This window comes from Camelus dromedarius, chromosome 4, assembly GCF_036321535.1.
Source record: "Camelus dromedarius isolate mCamDro1 chromosome 4, mCamDro1.pat, whole genome shotgun sequence".
NCBI classification, from domain to species: Eukaryota; Metazoa; Chordata; class Mammalia; order Artiodactyla; family Camelidae; genus Camelus; species Camelus dromedarius.
The window spans coordinates 41112516-41135989 of record NC_087439.1 but is presented as its reverse complement, the minus strand read 5'-3'; the positions used below and the strand labels follow the sequence as shown (position 1 = coordinate 41135989).

Genomic DNA, 23474 nt, shown 5'->3' with positions numbered 1-23474 from the left:
TGGCATCAGTATATTCATGGAGTTGATAAAGCAGAACACATTGGCAAAGATCAGAGCCCGCTATTCATAGAATTACATAAACATTCGGAGGCACGAAATCTCATAGGTGGATGGCGAGGGGAATACTTTATCTACCATGAGCTTCCACAATAATTTTAAATAATGCCTAAACTTTTGTTATAAAGATAATAGCCACTTATTTTAGAAAAAAAAACCAGAGAAGAGTCAAAAATAAAACCTTTTTTATTAGTTACTATTAATATACCTTTCCTGTATTGTACTTGGGTACTTGACAGTAGTGCTTAGGGTAGGGCACAAGGGGAAGCAGTATTCATATTTAACCAATTAAATTTCAGTTTGTTAGATCTGAGCTATTTAAGAGAGCATAGATACCAACTTAACATTAATTCTATGATGGCAGAGTTTGAGAGAGGTGGGGAGGAAAGGAATGAGGATTTATTAAGACTCTTTTGAACCCCTTGTCTGCTGAATGAAAGACCAGCAGGAGGCGGTGACAGTTACTAAGGAGGAACAAGCAGGCTCTGTAATCCAGGAGCTTTCTGCTCAGATGAACAAGAAAATACAGAGAGAGAGAGATCGTTCCTTCCAGGGGCAGAATAGATATATTCCTTTGAAATACACTGAGGTATGCAACCTCATATTCCACCTTAATTCCTAAATAATTTCTCTTCAGAGACACTCTTGACCTTTGTCTTGTTATCCATGTGCATAGAACATTCTTTGTACATTGTATATAAGAATACCAGCTCACGTGGCTGTAATTAAATCTTACCAATTGTATTCTTCATGGTAATTGATAAATCCCAAAGACCTCAAAAATATAAATAATTAAATATTCAAGAATCACTCAATTTGAAAGAACTTACCTCAAAAAATATAAAATATTCTAGAACTTGAAAGAATGTAGAGTTTATCACATCTGTCATTTAGCCAACCAGGAAAGTCTATAAGCCAACCAATAATCATTAATTCATCTATAAAACTCATCATTAAGCTGCATTCCTTAGTATCTCTTCATTACTTGTTTTCCTGTTAGTCTGTGTCACCTTAAGATTCCAGAAAGTGATCAAACAGCAAGTGAGGGTCTCAACCCAACTCCGAGGGAAGAACTACCTTAAGTTTCACAGAGGCTGCAGACAGCCCGCCTTCCGTGCTGGAGGCCAGAGAAGAGTGAACAAACTCACTCCCGCTGGTCAGGCAGAGTTGGCAGCTCTTCTTAACGACTGAATCCCAAGGCCAAACAGCTCTGCAATTCCTTGTTGCATCAGCCTCAGTCCGGTGGAGCGCACTTGGCATGTCCTATTTTTAAAGATTTAAAATAATAATAGATTTTACAATGCTCTACTGCAGTAGTTTAAAATCAGGATGTGTAATCAAAGTCTACCTCAGTTTGAAGCTGATAATAAAACATCAAAAAGTATTACAAAGTTAGAAACTGACTAAGAGAAAGTTGTGAAAATATATGTCTGGTATAGAGTATTAGCTGTGTATAAAAGGACTTGGCTTAATTATATTGCTTTTGGGCCTGAAAAAAATATTTGATTTTAAATTCTTTCCACATTAATTCCTAAGTAATTTTTCTCCGAAGACATATCTCCTGAGCCTCTTCTTCCGATCAACAGCACAGAGCACTGTCTGTACACTACGTAGGAGAATACCAGGATATTACTCACAGATCTTTAATTAAATCATTCGCCTTTTTAATTCTACTTCTCTTCCTTTCAGTCTCCCTCTTCCTTCTTCTTATGTTTCTTTATTTAGCAAAAAACCTGGTCTGTAACACTTCCTTAAGTTCCAACCCCAGTCCTGCTATTCACTCCTTTCCTTTTTCCACAAAGTACCTTAAAAACATATCTACACTCACTTCCTAGCTCTTTAAAATACTTGAAATCAAGACTTTATCACCACATTAAAAAATTTCAACTGTTATGTGTTAAAATTAGTGACAATTCCCCTGTATCTCTAGCAATTGACAAAATTGGCAATAATGCTGTTACAATACTAAGAAAATTCATCAGCTGTTGGAAACCAGTTATGACATACAGTATCCAGAATGTAATCTGTGTGCTCCCATTGCATCATTCACAACTCTCTTTGCTGTTTTCTTTGAGACATAGCCTGGTCTCAGTTGTGCAATGAGTAATTAGGAAAAGATCTGTGTTCAGTATGGAGTAAAAAGGTTCTAAGAGCAGCATTTCCTCCCCTAAGTCTGGAATGGGCAGAGTGGTGGTCTCAGCAGCCTCAGAGCAGCCCCAGAGCAGCCCCTGGGGGGGGGGGGGGAATGAGGAGACCTGGCAGATGAGCCAACTGGAGGGCTTTGTTTCTAAGCACCCCTAGGGCAGTAAACCGAGAAATTCACAAGAAGAGCTGAGGGAGCTCATTTCTGGCAGACTCGTTGGGAACCCAGATCAGTCTGGTTTGGGTTACATGTGTCCCTAACAAATTTAAAGAAGATTAAAACAAATTTGTAGAAGACTCAGACAATAGGAAACCACACAGTGAATTTTCTGAATTTTAATCAAACACTGTAAACATTTGTTCAGTGTTTTCTAAGTATAGGAAAAGAAGGAAGTTGTAGCCTGTGTTCTTGAGAAATTCGCAGTCTATAGTAAAAACTCCAAATAAAAAGAGGACATCATAAGGCCCTTGAAAGTAGCCCAGAATTTTATGGGAGCGCAGAAAAAACAAAAATGTGTTTCTGAGATGGGGATTCAGGTAAGATTTAAGTGGACCTGTGAGGGATGTAGTGCTGGTGTAGTATAAAGGAGAAACCAGGTAACACAGATGCAGGTATGAAATCCATTTCTATCGTGTACCAGTTAGGAATTGTGTTCAGGTATAAGCAACAGAAACCCCAAGGTATAAATTAAGCTTTGGTCTTTTTACCCAGCAAGAATTTCTGGACAGCTGACAGTGCAGAATCTCCTTCCCAGTACCATCAGAGTCCCAGGCTCCTCTCGTTTTTCTCTACCGATTTTAGTGTTAGACTCTCAACCTGGTAGTCCCAAGATGGTCCCTGCTTCCCCAGGCTTCTCAGCCCTACTTCCTAAAGAATAAGGAGGGAAGAAGGGACATGGAAGAGACAACACAATATTGCCAAAATGCCCAGCAGACTGCCACCTAAATCTTCTTGGCTAGAATGACATTAGAAAGCTCACTTTTTGCTACAAGAGAGGTTGAGATACATAGTTTCTTGCTTTCTTTTTTGTTTTAGTTAGTCACACTGTTTTACCCTTTCCCCCAAAAAAAATCAGGGTTCTGCTAAAGAAAAAAAAAGGAAGAAAGTATTAGGTTAGTAACTACCTGGATATGCCACATACCACTTATTAGTTGTGCAGCCAGTGTACAAATTACTAACACTTCTGAATGTCAGTTTCTTCACCTGTGAACTGGTTATAATAATATCTTCCTAGTCGGCATTTGGGTAGGGATTAGAGTTTATATATTTAGGATGGTCCTGATATGGTAGCAGCACAGGGTCACATGCAGCTGCTTTTATTACTGTTTGGTTGGTTGGCTGGTTAGTTGCTATGTTGATTAGGAACTGAAGGAGGAGGCAGATTTCAGTAGGTAAATATTGGAAAAATGAAATTTCAGATGAAGGAAGCAAGATGCCAAAAACGTGGAATTAGGTAAAATACATAAGAAAATCTAGAGTGTGTTGAGAAAAGTTTGTGTAGTTTAGGAAGACTCACCCATGTGAAAGAGAAACAGTGGATGGTCAAGCTAGAAAGTTAGGTTGGAACTGGGTCATAAGATGAATGTTGGCAGTGGCAGGGACAGGGGTGTAAGAGCCAGGTCAAGGAGTTTGGTTGTCTGGGAAGATAGTGAGGAATCTCTGAAGGTTTCAATCCAAGATTAAAGTCCAAGCTGTGCTTTATCCTGACCACCCAGACAGCGATGTATAAGATACTTAGGAGCTGGAGAGAAATCAAAGCAAGGGGAAGAGCAGGGAAATTAATTTGTATCCAAGCAAAACGTAATAAAAGCCTGAAGTAAGATAGTAGCAACAAAATGGAAAAGAGAGACTGATGCAGGTGTCATTTTTAAAGCACTAATGACAGAGTTTGGCATCCAGTAGGATATAAACGGTCAGAAAAAAAGATGGTGCCAAGGTAGTGAGCTAAACTTCCAGTTTAGTGGTGTCATTACCCAGGGTGGAGAGTCAAAGAGCAGGCCAGGGAGAAAGAAGACCAAATTTAAAAGTGAAAGAATGGAGAGGGAATTGAAGGGAGGGGAGAGATGGAAAAGTACTGAGAACAGAAATGTTTATCCATGTAAAGTAAAATGTATAAAAGTAGTTGTATTCTATGTGGTTGTTTAATCTGTAAAAAGAATTTTCTCAGGCAAATGAATGAATCTGCAGCAGCTAGATGCCTAATCCTAGTCACGTGCTAATCTGGCTGCACCGGGAGCTCCACCCTGTACACTTTAGAACAGTACTTGCCAACTGGATTAGCATAGAAATAGACCAAAAGTATGCAAACGGGTTCCTGAGGAATTCCCACTCCTTAGTTTTTCTCTCTCATTAGGATGCAAAGTTATGCCTCTGGAAATATTTGGGCACAGTTTGTCCTTCCTCGAGGCAGAGGGATGAGTTCATTTACCTCTTTGGTATCACTTGCAATGTTCAGATTGTATGATTGATTCTCCATTCTGGGCTCCATTTCAGCAGTTAAACGGTCACAATGGAAACCCAAGGAGAAAGCAGACTGCAGAATCGCTGCTGGAATCAAGGCACTTTGTCACTTTGAGAAGAACAGACTAAGGAACACAAGAGGTCTATTGACAGAATTGTTTGCTTATCATTTTTAGCGCCAGACATTTAAAACTAGGCAGGAAAGACCTTTGAAAAATGATAATCCCAGTTTAGAGTTAATAGAATGCTTTCATCTCCATGTCTGGGATTTTTGGTTATTGAGATTTAACATTGTATGTAGCCTCAAATCATCTAAATACATTCTTAAGGCTGCAGAAAGGGATAATTAGATTCTAGAATCATAATTTTGAAGAGTTATTCTGAAAATGATTTTAGTGAAAGCTTTTATACAGCTGCAATCCTTTTCATTAATTATTCATTATTATTTCAAGTAAAATGTTAGTTCATTTTAACAGAAATTCCTTTAAAAAATGTCATCATATGGGTTTTCTTTCAGTATTATGGTTTACTTTAGTAATAATCATTTCTCCCTGAATGAAACTCCACAGGAATTTACTACAGTAAATTAAATTTACAGTATTTAATTTAGTACCTGTTGTGCCTCAGGCACTTAATTAGCACTGATGTAAAAAGGCACAATTTTATTATGCTAAATCATCTCACTAATAATGTGTGATTAGGACTGAATAGTTTCAGGAGTCAAAGTGATCATAAATAAATTCACATTAGAGGGTGGATGGATTAAAAATCATGTTTTTCTCATCTTTTTGATTTTTATTACATGTGAGGTTACAGAACCCATGAACTTATGGCACTTAACCTAAAAGCAGTAAAAGTGCTAACGTGGGTATTAGCTGATATTCATAAATCACCTGATAGTAGAAAAAGTCTGTGGCACATCCTGAAGTTGGCAGCCATCTGCAACAAAACTAAGCAGATTTCTTTCCTCCTTCAGATTCATGGAGATACTCAGTCTTTGAATCTCACTCTGAGGTTTCCAACTGCTAAAGGAACAATGTCTCAAAGGTATACAGGACCTTCCTTGCAGAATTTTTGGCAAAAATGCCAATGTAGGAAATAGGAGCTATCTGTTACAATCTTCTTCTACATTGCCATAACCACATATTTTATAGACTTAAAAAGTAAGGGTTAAGTCAAGGTCATCCAGTTAGAGATTAATTTTTTAACACAAGTCTAATGTTCCATTTATTACCTTATTTTTATTACCTTAAAAATCACACTCAGCATATAAGTTAGTATCTGAACCAAGGTATCATGCCTTATAAGCAGCTTGTTTAATAAGCGCATTTGCTCAGCACATAATGCTGAGTTAAAAGAATTTAAAGAACTCAGATTTGGTTGCTTTTAGTAATTCTCATTATGACCTACTAGATTAAATTGCAAATTGAAATACAGCTGAAATAACTCTGTCACTGGTGCTGCTGTTATGACTAATGAAAAGATTTCTATTTCAAATACTCATCTCCAGAACATTTATTTTCATGGAAATATTCCATTTGCCAAGTACTAATGAGACATGTGTAGGACTCAAACATTGTGTTTGAATTCTTAAGAAAAATCACAGCTCTAGACTCAGAGAAGTGTGGGGACGTGGATGGGATTCCAAGCAGTTTTATTCCAATTATTTCTGATTTCAGTTAATGCTGTTGATCTTCAACTACATGTCAGAGGCTGTGCTTGACCCCTTCATGAACACGGTGACACCTAATATTCCCTCAAACATGGTGGGGTAGGCATGGCAATCTCCACTTCACAAATGATGAAATTTCAGGATTCTGAAACATAGTGTGATGTCTTATCCATAAGCTTCAGAGTAGCAAAATCAGTTGACATTGTCTGCTTCTGGCATTGGGGCCCAAATAAAAGGTAGTATATGATAAAATTTTAGTATTTATCATGAATTGGTTAATTAATTTATAAACCGGGCTGATAGTATTAGCAAACAAATAAATTTATACTTGAATAAAATGAAACTTTAGCAGGGCTATGGCAGTGGAACATATTGTGGAACTTTATATATTTCCATTTTGTTTAAATGTTTATCAGAGTAAATATTAATTGTAACTAAAACAAGTAAAATATAGGAAAATGGTGACCTTTGGTTAGATTTCTTTAAAACTTGGCATTGTCCTCTTGTTTTAATTTGATGCTGGGTCTCCCTAATATGTGTGGTGAAAATTAATATTAATAATAATAATAATAATAATAATAATAATAATAGAAAACATGTATGTTTTATATACTCAAACATGTTACTACCTGCCATGTATGTTCTATATATATTAACTTACTTATTTCTCACAACTAGTTGATTTAGAGATTTCCATTGTCTCCATTTTAGAGATGGGGAAGTTGCATCACACAGAAAGTTCAAGAACTTTCCAAGCCTACACATGTAGCAAGTGACACACAACCCAAGCAGCGTGCCTCTGAATGCAGACCCTTTAACCCTACTCTCTGTTGCTGTACCAGTTCGAACTCCCCTACAGTGTAGTTCAATGACTTATGAGGCAATAGATCACTTTGATAGTTGTACTTCAGCACTGGGGTCCCAAACTCCTATTCTCTACCTGATTTAGTAATTAGAGAACCAAATTACATTCAATTCATTTCAACACATACTTGCTGAGAACCTGTCAGATGCCAGTCTTCTGGATGCTTAGGATTTATCAGCTACCTTTGGACAGATGAAGTGGTAGAAGACAGAAAAAAAAAAAAATTCTTTGCCTGAATTCTCCATAAAGCAAAGCCTGTGACCAAGGGTTAATTAAGTGTAAGTGGTTAATTTAGGAATATGATCTCAGTGGACAGGAGTTAGATGTGGGATGAGGCTGGGATAAAAGAAGAATGGTGGAAGAATCAATTAATGGATGCACTAAGTTGGCCACCACTCTGGTTGAGTACTGTTCTGTCCCTTGGGATACTTTATGAAAAGCGTCCAGGAACATCTGCCTGAGGGAAGAAAATGCTCACCTCCCATTGGCCAATGGTAGCCCTACAAGATTAACTCCCCCACCTTCAGGTTACACTGATTTTGTACCCAGCTGATTCCCAAAGGAAGTCTGCAAAGAAGCCCTAAGGCCGGAATTTAAGATGTGAGTCTACAATGAGGCAGGGTCAGATTTCAGACAAGCTATCTGAAGCTGGTCAAAGCCCTCAGGGAACCAGTGCCCATGGCCAAAGCTGGAATCATAGGTGAGGCCAGCAGAATGGAGAGCTTTGCACAAACTGTGTTCACTGCAACAATGAACAAACAATAGTAAATCGCATAGTAATTGAGAAAGTGACAAATGCTATTGGTAAACAAAAAATAAAATAAAGCATTTTAAGGAGGTTTGTAATGGAAGGATTGAAAAAATTAGTCTGAAACTTAGATACATTGATCAGGGTAGCCCTCATTAAGAGGAAAGTGATTGAAGCAATGACCTGAAGGAGGTGAAGGAACAAGCCACAGAGATAACTGTAACTTAAACATAATCTGAGTACTATCAATTATTAAGAACTGTTGAATAATTTCCATCTATGATCTTTTTACTTTAGTATTTCTGGTTGAGGGGGTGAGAGGTGGATTTTAAGTGTTCATGCAAATCCATTATTAACCAAAATTTTGGTTTGGTTTTTAGGCATTCCATTAACTTCTTTCAATTTATTCTGTTTTTGTTTCTTTCATGTCAAATAAGGCAACCTTTTATCACTCTTAGGTAAGGAATTAAGAACAACACGGTCATAATGTAAAGAATGTTTCCAACCCAGAACCTCTCCCTTGATTCCAGACCTGCAGATCTAATTGCGGGCTTAGCATCTCCACTGGCATATCCCATAGACATGTCAAACTTATCAAGTCCAAAATTAAACTCCTGATGTCCTCCTCACTGCAAATGTACTCATTTTACTTTTCAGGTCAGTACAATTCCATTTTTTCAAGTTTTCAGTACCATAATCTTGGTGCCATCCTTGTTTCTTTTCTTTCCTTTAATTTCCATATCTGGCTTGTTATTAAATCATTTCAAAACACATGTTTCTATATTTCAAAATAGATGCAGAATTTAGCCACTTCCTCCTAGCCAGGGGCTTGGTTTAAGCCACCATCATCCCTTACTTTTATTACCACAATCACTTCCGACTGTCTCCTTACTTCCCCGTTACTCTCCTACAGACTGTGAAAATTTGCTTCAGATCATGTCATTCCTCACTTCAAAGGCTAAAGTGTCCTCCTGACCCATACAAAAGTCAAAGTCCATCTCTGACTGCAAGGTCTTGTATGTTCTGATTACTCATTACCTCTCTGACCTCATCTCCAACTCCTTTCTTGATCCAAGCAGATACAATGCCTGCCCTTAAGCCTTTGAACTTGCTATTTTTCCTGTCTGAAATGGTCTTCCCCCAGATATTGAATAATGATGTTCTTCAGTTCCTTCAGATTTTTCTCAAATGTCATATTCTCAGTGCCCCCTGACCCCACCTCCCACTCACTCCCCACTCCTAGCCCCAGCTTGAGGACTAGCACAAATTTCCCGCCCAACACTTCCAGTTGCCCTTCTTTGCTTCACTCTCCTCCTTAGCATTTGTCACTTTCTAATACCTTCCTTATCTCTGACTTATTGTCTGCCTCCACCACTACCACATAAGCACCTGACACAGTGCCAAGCACATAATGTATGCTCAAAAAATTTTTTGCCAAATAAAAGAATAAACAAATAGTTTCAGAGACATCCATTTGCCTCCAGGATAGTTATGAAGATGACAGTAGAAATCCAGGGAAAAAGAAAACATTCAGCTTTTGACAACCAAGGTGTAATTTTTCAGCTAGTCAATAGGCTTCAATGTCAAAATATGTTAAGAAACAAAATATTTTACAAATTTCTTTAGCTCCCATTAATGTATTAAGAATAAGTTTGAGCAAATTGCATTGCAGGGTTTTATTACAAACCATGAACCCATGATTTGGCATCAGCAACTTTCTTTCAGAAAGGAGGAAAGAGCAGAAAGCCTTTCTCTTCCTGAAGAGGTGATACTGGGAAGGAAAGGAGAGGCAGAGAAAATAACCTTCCAGATGTGTATTATGATCTACCTACACCTCTCAGGCTGAAAATCATGGGAGATAGGTACTAGTTGAGTTGAAGGGAGAACTGGAAGCAGGAGCTTTGGCCCTATCTTTCACTTTGTACTCTGGGACCAGTAGGTACCGTGAGACCATCCTCTCGCTGGGGCAGGGAGAGGAGAGTTGTAACAGTGTTGATTGAGGCAGTAGGTGGAAATGGTTAAAAAGGTAGTTACAATGAGGAAATCAGTGCATTCCTCAAAGCAAAGAACTTTAAGGCAGGTACCAGGGAGCAAGTGAAAGACACAACTAGAACAAATAAGGGATTTGTAGTGCCATCTAAGATCAAGATAGCATGCAGTAAGAGGGAAAATAATTAGGTTCTGCCCTAGTCAATACAAATAGACCATAATTTCCTAGCCATAGATTTCACTGATGAACACCAACAAGACACCCATGGATTGGATCAGACTGGATCAGACAAGTTGATGGATGTCAGCCATCAACCATTGCAAATCCAAACCAGCACAAAACCATAATGGGGCACTCCATCCCTCCAATGAGGACCCTAAATTTCCGCTTCATCTTGATGCCCTCTTATAAAGGAGACAGGCACAGGACACATAGTCCTGACTAAAAAAAGTTGATTTTTGAATTGACCAATGGTTTATCTAATTAAATTGTTTCAACTAGAAAGAAACTATCTACGCTGAAAGAAAATGATATACTTTGAATTTGCAAATTGAAGTTTTCCCCACCCCAGTTATCCCCACTGAATTATTGAGGTCTCAGATGAATTGTATCCGTTATAGGTAAATAAAAAGCCACACACATTTTTTGGGTACATCCCTGTAATAATGAATTTTCTACCCTACAAAGCAGAAGCATCATCCCTTACCTACCTGACCAGAAATTAAAATACTATGGTCGATCCAAAATGAACCTAATTAATCAATTCTTCATACATTACTTCATACCAATAATTATAGGGACAGGATAGAATTTCAACTCTGTCCAGAGTCTTAGAGTCTACACTTAAAGACAAGAAAAATAAGCTTTCACAGTAATGGAAATGTTGGCTCTCAACGTAATCTGGAATGTATCAAATGTAAAAATATATATGTAGAAAAAAATACACACATAGTTAAGTCTCCTTTCTTCTTCTCCCATGGTTCCAATGAAATTCAGATATATTTTCTGTATATTCATCATGCAGTCAACCAACACATAAAGTAGGAACTGACACCCTAAAGTGTTTCTAAATGGAACACCACCCAAATATACGGTCCTGTGACTGCAGGTAAAAAATACAAATTAGGATATCCCTTAATAAATGTAATACTTATGAATGAAAATATTTTCCTTGAAAATAATATAAAATATCTTTTTTTTATTTAATGGCAATTTCTTCCTTTAACTCTGTATTTATCTGGAAAAGACTAGTTCAGTGTCATCTGTAACAGGATCTCAGCTTTTGCATTGATCATGTAATAAAGAAGTTGAACCTGTCATTTGCTGAATTTAATTGCTATTTTTGAAATAAAAATAGGAGTTATATCCTGTTGTTGTTTTTGTTTGTCAGTAACTGGTTAGGAAGAGTTTCCTGGCTAAGCAATTAAGCTAATACCATAGTAATTACTTAAATTATAGATTGGTATCCAAGACCTACTGAAGAAAATTGATGGTCATGAAGACTTATTGACTAACCAAGACCAACTATTCTATCCAGCTTATAAAATCTCCAGAATAAGGCAGGCAAGAATAATTTAAATATTATTTGACAAAATATAATTTGATCCTGGTTTCCAAGTCATTTAAAATACTGTAACTGGTTTCATTGTGTACATAAAAATGAAAGTCATTCTATAAGAAATCCAAAGGTAAAGCAAAATATATACATATTTCATTGTTCTTTTTCCATGTGCAATTTACTAAAAATAATTAGCTCATGTTCCTTATGAAAAATAATTTAAAAATAAATTTTTTCACTGTTAATACCACTATCTTCCTATTACTCCTACTGACCACATTCTACACTCAACCATTGATATTTACTCCTCTTCCTCCAGTTCCAGCTCTCACTCACTCAATCACAGTTGTTCCTAAATAAGTAGCATATCATAGTCAAAATGCATATTCTCTCAGCTTTCTTTAGTATAGAAATGACTAGAAGGGAATGTAGATATCAAAGCTATCAATGAATTTACTGATTGGAAAATACTGTTGCAAATTTAACACAAGTAAGACAATGATAAATTACCAAGAAATAGACCCAGTGATTTTTATGTTCAAACAGAGTGATAACCTAAATTAATTAGTTGATTTAGAGAAATTTAATCTTTTCCTCTCATTTAACAGAAATTTCCAGGACCAAGAGCAAAGTAATCATCAAATGTTGCCATTTTAAGATTTTTAAAAGCTAATGGTTTAAAAAGAAAATTAAAACAACATGTTGAAGTAAAATTTCAAAGTGAAAAAATTATCAGAATAAAATTATAAAAAGTTAAGTATGAAACCTAAAGTAGATAATTATATTTTTGATCATATATCACTTTTTAAAAGTTGAAAACATGACTAATACAAATATAGTGTTAACTGAAGAAAAACACATAACCTAGAAGATGCAATTTATGTGTTATTCAGAGAGTACTTACTGCGTACTATAGTCTGGGAGACAGGCTTTCAGAGGGCTCTGAGGAATCGCTTCAAAGAAGAGGGAGGAGCCAGGATACATCAGAGTTTTTGCTAGAAAAAAAAATGTAGTCAAACACCAGAAGATTATTGCCGATCACAAAAGACAGACATTTCAAGTTAATGACTTTGTTGCTTTTCTATGTATGAGTAGAAGCAAGAGTTTGGGCTCATTGAAATTATTCCTTAGATATGCATCTTAACTATCTAGGGCCAATATCCTGTTTTCCTCCATCCTGAACTGCCTCCAGGCCTCACCGTCCTGGTGGCTGCTGTGGCTAACGGCTTGATGGTGGGCAACACTTATTGTTTATCAGAATGGCAGGCAATATTTTTTTTGTCTGCAAAAGAATAAACATGTGTCAAAGATTTACTTAGCTCATTAATTAAGGAAACAAGATGTTAAATCTGGTTCCAGAGTCAGAAATACCAAAAATTACCAGTCCAGATCTCAAAAACTTGTTCTTTTTAGTGGATGTAAAGTATGTTCCAATTTCATCTGAACTCACAAATATACAAACAAATAAACACAAAACAAATGATCCCCAAATATTATCCCTGGATCATAAAATAAAATAAAATAAAATAAAATAAAAGGAGGCTTGTCTTATTTCATTTTGACATGTGAGTATAGCAGGAGGAGATAATTAACTATAAGCCTCCTCGCTGAGTTCAGCTCCTCTACAGCCAAATAGCATTGAACAACTATCCAGGCCAGAAAATTAACTTTTGTAAAAATTTCATAAAGAATCTCAGATTGGGAGTTCGGCCCCCTGTCGCCCGCCGTTCAGCCCAGCCCAGTCCAGCCAGCATGTACTTCCACTTCAGCTCCCTCTCCGCCGCCTTCCCGGGGCGCGGCACCCAGGTGCGCCTGAGCTCGATGTGCCCCGGGGGCTTCGGCGGCGGCGGCAGCAGCAGCCGCAGCAGCCGCCGCAGCCGAAGCCGCCTCTACAGCCTGGGAGCCTTGAGGCCGCGCGTGGCCATGCACTCATCCTACGGGGGCCCCGTGGGCGCCGGCATCCACGAGGTCACCATCAATCAGAGCCTGCTGACCCCGCTGCAGGTGGACATCGACCCCTCCATCCAGCAGGTGCGCCAGGAGGAGCGCGAGCAGATCAAGACCCTCAACAACACGTTCGCCTCCTTCATCTACAAGGTGTGGTTCCTGGAGCAGCAGAACAGGCTGCTGGAGACCAAGTGGGCGCTGCTTCAGGAGCAGAAGTCGACCAAGAGCAGCCGCCTCCCGGGCATCTTTGAGGCCTACATTGCCTGCCTGCGGAAGCAGCTTGAGACGCTGCAGCTGGATGGGGGCCGCCTGGAGGTGGAGCTTCGGAACATGCAGGACATCGTGGAAGACTTCAAGAATAAGTACGAAGATGAAATTAACCGTAGCATGGCTGCCGAGAATGAGTTCCTGGTGTTGAAGAAGGGTGTAGATGTTGCCTACATGAACAAGGTGGAATTGGAGGCCAAGGTGGACGCCTTGAAAGACAAGATCAACTTCCTCAGGACTCTCTACGAGGAGGAGTTTAAAGAGCTGCAGTCCGAGGTCTCAGACATGTCCGTGGTCCTGTCCATGGACAACAGCCGCTTCCTGGACCTGGACGGCATCATCGCCGAGGTCAAGGCCCAGTATGAGGAGATCGCCAACCGCAGCCGGGCTGAGGCCGAGACCTTGTACCAGACCAAGTTTGAGACCCCCAGGCACAGGCTGGGAAGCATGGGGATGAACTCCGGAATACCCGAAATTAGATTGCGGAGATGAACCGGGCTGTCCAGAGGCTGCAGGCTGAAATCGACAGCATCAAGAACCAGCGTGCCAAGTTGGAGGCTGACATCTCTGAGGCTGAGGAACGTGGGGAGCTGGCACTCAAGGATGCTCGCGCCAAGCAGGAAGACCTGGAGGCTGCCCTGCAACGAGCCAAGCAGGACATGGCCCGGCAGCTCTGGGAGTACCAGGAGCTGATGAATATCAAGCTGGCCCTGGACATCGGGATTGCCACCTACCGCAAGTTGCTGGAGGGCGAGGAGAGCAGGTTGACCGAAGATGGAGTGGGAGCCATGAACATCTCTGTGGTGAATTCCACCGGCAGTGCTGGCAGTCAGCTGACCTTCGGGGGAACCATGGGCAGCAATGCCCTGAGATTCTCCAGTAGCGGAGGGCCCAGAGCCCTCAAGGCCTATTCCATTAGGACCACATCTGCCACTGGCAGGAGCACCCTCATCTGAGCCCCGGGCATGGGAGACCCTTATCCACACCCCGTAGTTACAAAACAACTCCCATCCCTGGTCCCAAGACTGCAAGGCAGTCTGAAAAATGATGTCAGAATAGCTTCCAATAAAGCAGCCTCTTTCTGAGGCCTGGGTCAGGCCCCCCCAAAGAATCTCAGATTGTATTTTCAATAGGCTCTATTATTGCAGATACAGTTTTTAAAATGCTTTTATTGACTGTTTTATTTGAGACTAAGAAAACAAAATCAAGAAATTCACCTCAACAAAGTTCACCTGTTAAGATCTATAAATTTGGGTAAATTCTTCTTGCTTCAAGGTCCCTAAAATACAATGAGCTATTTGGCCTACCAAGGAGTGACATAATTTACAGCCTGAAAGCTCTAAAATGAATATCAGGCCAATATTCTGGGACTGTTTTATGAGTATTGGTTTCACCTTTGGTCTTCTCTAGTGGGCTGTTAATATTTCAGGATATAGACTTAACAGGTGTAGAATGTGGATCATAAACTGTCACCGCTTAGACTGTCAGATGGTACTAAAAGACTGAGTCTGGAATTTCGATACTCTTTTTAGCTCTGAAGAGGACAACTTCACAAAAGCAGACTGTGGCCTAATTTCATGCTCAATACTCCCTATCTATCCTTATCTAAATATTTTCAGAGCAGTCAGAGTCATTAAAAAATACTAGTGTGGGAGATTTTTACACATCATTTCACATCGTTCTTAAACTTCTCTCTACCTCATGGAAGATGCTGGGTTTGAGTATGAACCTCTTTCCCAATTCACAGCTTCCCTCCCCCAGCCTTTTTCTGTCACCCCCACAAAAGACTTTAAAAGAGAAAAAAGGAGTTAAAGATTTAGCTACCCACCATTTTCTTTTCCTTTGAATTCTTGCCGCCAGTCATAGCAAAACATTATTTTCTTTTGAAAAACCAACCAGGTAATAACAATTTCTGTTCTGGACAAGCTTCTTTGTTAAAAGGAAGAAGCGTTGTTCCTCAAGCTCCTGTCTTATAGTCCATTATTCTCTTCTTGTCCCTGTCTCTCATTTTTGATTCACAATTGTATTGTCCCTCCTCATCATCCACAAAGTACACAGTTCCCTGCATTAGAAGAGAACAAATACTGCTGTATTATTTTTAAGGGCTTTAAAGATATTTGAATTGCTCATATTTACTGAGAGCCCACAAGGTCAGAGGTGCTTCAAAAAAGGTGTCATTTCTGTTCCCAAAGATGATGGTATTAATTGCTCTCAGTAATTAATTTACTGTCCAGACAACAGTAAATTATTACTCAGTGCTGATGAAATTACACAAATCCACTTACAGTTTTATATTCTATATTTTTATGATTGCTATCCAAAATTCACTGTGAAGTTAGAGATCATGAAACAAAGTAGTCCAGGAGAGGTAGAATCTGTAGCCTACTCAAATACATGCAGCACTGGATGTGTTCGTTGTCTTTCCCCAGAAAAGTATATTTCAAATAACTCTACCTAGATTTTTTTTAAATTGAAGTATAGTTGGTTTACAATGTTGTATTAATTTCTGTTATACAGTATAGTGATTCAGTTTTTAACGTATATAGATGTAATTTTTCATATTCCTTATATTACAGGCTATTACAAGGTATACAGTAGAGCCTTGCTGTTTATCTGGTTTATTTATAGTAGTTAGTATCTGCAAATCACAAACTCGCAATTTATCCCTTCACTGTCCCTCTTTTTTCCCCCTGGTAACCATAAGTTTGTTTTCTATGTCTGTGAGCCTATTTTGTAAATAAGTTCATTTGCCTCATTTTTTTTAGATTTCACATATAAGTAATATCATATGGTATTTTTCTTTCTTTTTCTGGCTTACTTCACTTAGTGTGAAAATCTGCCTAGATTTTTTTTTATCAGAGTTACACAATATAAATGTTAAAGAGAAAATTTGATATGACATATTGACATGATAACCTACTATATCAGGGATTGGCAAACTTTTCTGAAAAGAGCCAGATAGTGAGTATTTTAGGCTTTGTGAATATATATATCAAAAAGGAACATGGGAAGCACAAATAAAGACAGGACCAGACATAAGTAACTAAGAGACTAGGCAGGAAGGCAAGAGCTCCTCCGCTTGGGGATCCGGACTGGCTTTCAGTGAAAGCTGCCTGAAGGAGGGCTTATAGGAGGAGAACAATATCAGTGTTAAATATTGAACAAGGACATTCTGGTTATAATGCAGCTAATGAAGCTGCATTAAAAAACAAACCCTGTGCACATGTCCAAATCCCCTCTTTTCTTAACAAATGATACTTATCCACTAATAATCCGTGAACTCAAATGTCAGAAAGCACAAAAAGTATTCCAGTTACCCTAAAAGCCCTGAAAAGCCTCCGTGCATTTATAAAAATTAGCAGCATTTACTAATTATTACACCCAGAAAAATCCATCTACTTCTCCCTTCAATTCAATCCAGTCTCTAAACCAATGAATTTCCATCTGAACAATACTTCTACTGTGTTTCAATCTGTGCTGTGAATACTTAGTATGTAAGAAGCTCTATCTCTAAGGGGATGTTTGTACCAAACAACAGTAATAAACTAGGTGCTATGTAAGTAGGTAAGGTTTTCATCTGTATATCGTATATTTAACTTTGCTTTATGCATTAGATGAATGCCATTAAATGCTCTCAAAAAACAAACATCAGGGTATAACATCACATCTTCTCATTGCCTTATAGTGATATTTCAGAGATACTTAATCACTGAAGAAAGTTTATCCCAAAATATTGTTACAACACATTTAATCCTAGCATTTACTTTAAAAATCCCTCTCTACACACATATCACATACATTCTCAAGATTTGCTTACACTTCCACTGACATTTTTCTCTAACTTAGACAAGGTAGCTAACCAACCCTAAGTTATGCAACAGTAAGTAACAATTTTAATTTCCCTTAAGCACTATGTTAGCATTCAACAAATATTCCTATGATGTATTTCCATTAACATAGTTTGAAATGTTTTCTAATTTCCCTAGTGGTTTATTTTTTTTCACCCATGAACTATTTAGAAGTGTGTTAATTTCCAAGTACTTAAGATTTTCTCTAAATATCTGATTGTTACTAATTTCTTGTTTGATTCCATTGCAGTTAGAGAGTATATGCTGTATGATTGCAAATCTTTTAAAATATACTGAGTTTTGTTTCATAGCTCAGCAAATGCCCTAAACTAGTGAACACTCCACATGTACTTGAAAATGTGTATTTTGCATTTCTTGGGTTTAGTGGATTGTAAATATAGATTAGGTTTTAATGGATTATGGAATGATACAGATCATCTATTACTTTACAGATTTTTTTTTGTCTAGTTAATTAGAACTAACTGTAATACAACTCCCTCTTTCCTTTGCCCAGGCAAGTTCTTATAGGTGCAATGTTTTTGTTTTTTTTTTAAGAGAAAAAAATGACAATGTAAGAAGACAAAAAGTAGCTTTAGACAGAGTTTAGAATAAAAAGGAAAAAGGAATGATTCATACAGTTGTTGAAAAATGGCATCTTGGTTTTGTGGTTTTGTTTTTTGGTAAGAAGCTGGCAGCTGCTGGAGTGTTTCTTCACTAAAAAAAACTTTAATAACCAAAGACATCAAAAGAAAGCCACCCCTGCCTTGTCAGCCAAACCTCTCCCAGTTTACTGCCAGCCAAACCATGTCAAGTGGAAAGAGGACAGTTTAAAAAGGAGGGTGAGAATGGAAATAACCACACAGAATCAGAAGGTTGGGTACCAATTTCCTCACTCTCAATTCTCTCTCCAGACTGAAGCAAGCAGTGGTTGATTGTCCCTTTTGCTGTAAAGAATTAGTCTATTCTGTTTGAAGCCTCTGTGTACTGAATGGAAGGATGGTCAAGTCATTCTGATCCTCCTACGCCCTCATCTGAGAGTAACATGGCAGGAGGTGATGAAGTAATCATGCTGCTCTGTGTATCACTTTGAAATGATTCAGTCTCTTTCAAGTAAGGTTCAGTTTTGTAGATTTCTATCTCTACAGTGTGGCTTCTGGGCATATAGGGACTTCTGTGAACTCATGGAGGAAAGGGATAATGGTGTCAAAAATCCACACATGTGCCATGTTCTGGATCCTGCTGGGTCGGGATGGTTCCTGTACTGGTTACCACTATGATGCAACAGGATGCTTATTGCATTCAAGGCATCCTCAAGCCCTAGTGCTCTGTCAAGATCCCAGGCCAGCCTGTATCAGCCCCCTGGCTCTCTCAACACCTTCTAAGAGCTCCTGGCCAAAGAAGACAGCATGATGGAAGGAGCACCGTGTTGATCTTACTGATCTCACCAATCTTCTCCACCCACCCCTCTCACCATTGTGCCATATTTGTATGTCACCAAGCTGGCTCCTACCAGAGGCCTCAGGATGCAGGCCACACATTTTTGTGTTCTCAGGTTATCTTACACTCATCTGAGTTTTTCTAATACAGTTTTTTTTCTGGACTTTCCACCTTTGAAGAGGGGAGATGAGGATGCACAGATTTTTCCCTGGCTCTGTCAGTTTTTCTTACCTACTCCCTTAGACTGGAAAAGCTTTTCTCTACTTGCCCTTCCTCTCTGGAAGTACGTCAATTTAGTAACAGCCTCCTTCTTCATGGATCCCTTAGCCTGTTGGCTTAGCCTTAATGGTAGGTGTTGTGTTTCTCTCCTCAGCGGAAGAAGAAACCTTAAGACCTGGGCATACCAGACATGTGCTTGAAATGCAAGCTGCTGCCACCCTAGCTCTCAAGATGACTAAGCATGGAGATACGTTGGTGTATTACGTCAAATATAGTATTTCTGTTGAAGGCGCTTAAAAGTTTCCAGCATAATCTATAGTTCAATAGGGATTAAATTCCAGGTGCTCTGTAGCTGAAGGAGTTTGAAATGAAGCTGATGGAGGGACACCAAAGAGAGGAAAATATGGGAAGGGTGATTTTGTAGAAGTACAGACTTAATTTATCTCGTGTGTGTCCTAGACTATGAATTCTTCTATCCCATCAAGGGCCAGGTGTGGGATCATGGAAAAGTGGCAGAAGACTTCAGGGGTATTCAGTTTATGACAGAGTGATTAACTGTACTATTATTAGGCTGATTTTATACCTAGTTTTATATAAATGTGCAATAATTAACATTAAAAGAAAAAACACTGAGATACACAAGACGCTTTAAGCCATCTGATCTGGAAGACAATTTCCCAGTGCCACTGGCTGTTTTTGCTTCATTGGTTTGTTGATTATTTCATCTTTATACATAACAGCACAATTACACAGTCAACAGTCCTAAGACATAGTAGTTATCTAAACTGTAAGTCACTTTCTCATGCTGTTTGTTGTACTTGTTTTTATAAGATAGACTGAAAAATTGAGCTTAAACCAGGATAGAGTATCTAAAAGTTGCAGGTATGATTACATGCCATATACATTTTTAAGTAAATATATTGTAAATACATATGGTATAGACTAGTTGCCTGATTTTGGCTGAATTGAATCTCCAGTTTTAATTCTGTAAGAAGTTCAGAACTAAACAATGTAGATAATTGTTATGGGAGAGAGTATTACCCCAAACTGCAGTTAAAGTTATACCAAGGTTAGCTGTTGGCTGTATTAGAGTCATTTATGGAGTAAACATTTTCATAACCAGCAGGCAAACAAGACTGGTTGTCTTGGTTACACATGATACCTATCGGAATTGGCCCGTTTCCCTTGTGTGACTTTCCATATTCTGAATCATGATTATTCATAATTATGTTAAACACCAGTAATCATAAATTGGCAGGTACAAATCAGTAGTGGCATGACCATGATTTGTTTTCACACGTAACTTGCATACAGCAAGAGTCTTTTGGTGGAGGGAAATGTTTAAGTTGGCAGAAATACAGGGTGTTAAAGTTCAGTCAGAAGCACCTACCTCAATTTAGCTTGACTTTATTTTTAATCTATGATGGATCGTGAAAGCTAGACACTTGGGCTTATGTATTAAGTATAAACAATAAATATAAAACAACAATTGTACAACTTTGCTCTCTAAAGTAGACAGTAGATAAATACCTCATGTGCTGCAGGACAACATAGAGAAAGGTGATCATGATCTCTCTCAAGGAAGGACAACTCATGTCTCATACGTACCTAAAATGATTGTACAGGTAAAGTCATTTATGTATTTTTTTTCCTCGAATGAATGTTGCTTTTTTAATGAGCAGAATAATAATTATTATGAGTATTATTTCCTCAATGAAAGTAACAATGAAAAGAAAAGTAAAAATTACAAATAAAAGAGAAGGTATCTGCATGGCTTTTTGTTTGTGTTAGGAAGAAATCTATAACTACAGCTACAAAATAAAAGAACATAATTTCCTATAACTATACAGGTCCAGTGGCTGAAATGTGAGACAAATCTTGGTAACAGAAGTCCAACAAACATCTATCTTACATGGTAGTTTAAAAAGGCTAGGCCTAGCTCTAATAAAGATTAACAATTTGATTAATAATTCAGTGCAAATGCAGACCTCCCAGAAATTTTTCTTTGGACAACCTTTAAACTTACCCCACAGCACAAGTGTGGGGTATGTTCAGTTAAAATCAGACAGTAGAGAACTAATGTGAGGACACTAGCCCAGAATTACACAAGTTCATTGACATATTTAATTTAAAAAGAAGTTGGAAAAGAATAAATGTTATTCCTTTCCATTTTGTCTGATCAGTACTTCCTTTATTTAAATATCTTATGTAAAGGCAATCATGGATATTTAATAAAAGCACATTTGAATGAGTGAGAGACAGAAATGAAAAAGCCTAGTGAAGGGTCTGTCCTTTATTTGTCGATCATAGGCCTTGGCTTATTTTCCTTGAAGGTGAAATGCTCTGAGTCAATATTACTATTTAAATAGAAAATCAGTAGCATCTTCTAATAAGAGCCTGTTACAGCCCTGTGCTACCTGCATTACACTTGTGAAAGAGATACTAGTGGCTCATCCTCATTATACTATAATATGATGAAATGCTTTTTGCAATAATGATTGTGAGATTTCTTATCAGTAAAATGAAGGCAATAATGTTAACCACACTGTGTTTTTAAGACTCTTAAATAATGTCTACAAAGTGCTTCACACAATGCCTGGAACTCCAATAAGTCTTAAATATATGGTAATTAGTTGCTATTGTTTTCTTGGCTTTTCTGCAGAAGATACAGAACTTGAGATTGTTTGTTTGAAGAAATCTGAAAGACTGCTTCAAAAGTGACTGCAGAGAAGCCACCTTGGACGATTTAAATAATCTTTTTTAGAGTTCCATCCTCCCTGGTGCTGGCTGGCACTATCTATTACAATTCATTATGCATTTGTATTGTTCACGGTTGCATCAGAGCTGTCTGTTTCTACAAGCAATTCTTTCAAGTGCCAACCCAGAGTTCCCTGAGTGCATCCACAATCTGTGACACAGAGCTGGCCAAGGAGGACAAGTCTGAATTCATTAATAGAGTCACAGCTGTGGCAATTGGTTGAACTTAAATGAAAATGTCTTAAGTGAAAATTCTCCATTATTTTTTTCCCACGTTTTCAAAATGATGACAGTGATAGCCAAGAAATAAGATTTTTGTGAAAAATGGGTTTACTTTCTTTTCTTAAAACTTTTCCCCCTGGGAATCATTGTGTAACTTGACTCAAAACTCATACATGCAGGCTACTGCCTGTCTTAACATCAAGTTCATTTCAATTTCAAGAGAGAAAATCTTTGCAGAGTCTATGTGGCTGGTTTTTAACATCTTGTGGTAAAGAAAATGTGAATTTGTGCCTCCTGTGGGTCATCTTATGGAGCAGTTTGCTTAGGTAGCAGTCAACGGTGATCCAGAGATGCTACGTAAAACAGCAAATGTTAACACTTGACAGAGACATTGAGATGAGAAAAGATCTGAAGAATGAGAGATTCAAAAACATTACGGAGCACATCAATTTCTTTTTAAGGCACTTTAAAGTGCACTTTCTTTTCATTTCAACCAAAACATACATGACAATAGAAACTCATTAGAAATGTCAGAATTCTGAACTTTGTCTCACCACTTCTAAACATTAGTGTACACAGGCAAAAAGGACAACATCGTTTCCCTCTCCCAAAAAGCCTGCTTTGGGAAGCCAGCAATTTCCCTTTGTCCTCTCCTGGTTGTGTGTAAAACTCTCAAGACTGTCTCCTGAATAGTCGCTCAGTTACACATTCTTAAAATTATCACTTATCAAAGGAATTTGGCCTTTGATATGATATACACATCCTACCATTGAATTCAAAGTTCCCCTTTAGTTTTGACAACATTTTATTCTTCAGTTTTCTAACAACAAATGCCCTCCCGGTCCGGGTCCATGTTGAATCTCAAATTGAGAACTTATTTCAATTGCCACACATTAGGCCAAGCTGTTTCACAGTGAGGAATACTTTTGCACCCGAATTTTACTGATCCAAATTTATATCTGTTAACAAAGCCTTCCACAGATTTCTTCCAACTCAGAACTTCTGGAGCACTAGCTTTCTGAGCCACCTGTTTTGCACATAGGGATATATTTGTGTGCCTCTATTGGCTCATGTGTCTAACTCTAACCATGCCCAGTAAATGTCTGATTGACCTTATGCATACTAAACTTTATGCTAAACACTGGGGATACTGTCATCCTTAAGAATTTCTAGGTACAGTTAGGAATCTCACAGTTACTCAGTATATCCTCCAATTTTGGTCTCAGTAGAGACAAATAAGGGGCAATAAAAGATTTTTTAAAATGGTTTACCTCAAAGGTTCTC

At 38.2% G+C, this 23474-nt stretch overlaps 1 long non-coding RNA gene and 1 pseudogene across 2 annotated transcripts in view; one reads left to right on the top strand and one right to left on the bottom strand.

Annotated features, from left to right (window-relative positions):
* Positions 1 to 225: 225 nt before the first annotated feature.
* LOC116153026 (uncharacterized) overlaps positions 226 to 23474 on the bottom strand; it is a 36918-nt gene continuing 13669 nt past the window's right edge. Inside the window, exons 2-4 of one of the 2 annotated variants that reach the window (XR_010380596.1) lie at positions 15536 to 15769; positions 12398 to 12488; positions 226 to 1320 (exon numbers count right to left, since the gene is read on the bottom strand). This is a non-coding gene — a long non-coding RNA (uncharacterized LOC116153026). The remainder of the gene's footprint in view (positions 1321 to 12397; positions 12489 to 15535; positions 15770 to 23474) is intronic. The other variant, XR_010380597.1, reaches the window with a different exon arrangement.
* On the top strand, positions 12753 to 14663 carry LOC105091102 (keratin, type II cytoskeletal 7-like; annotated as a pseudogene).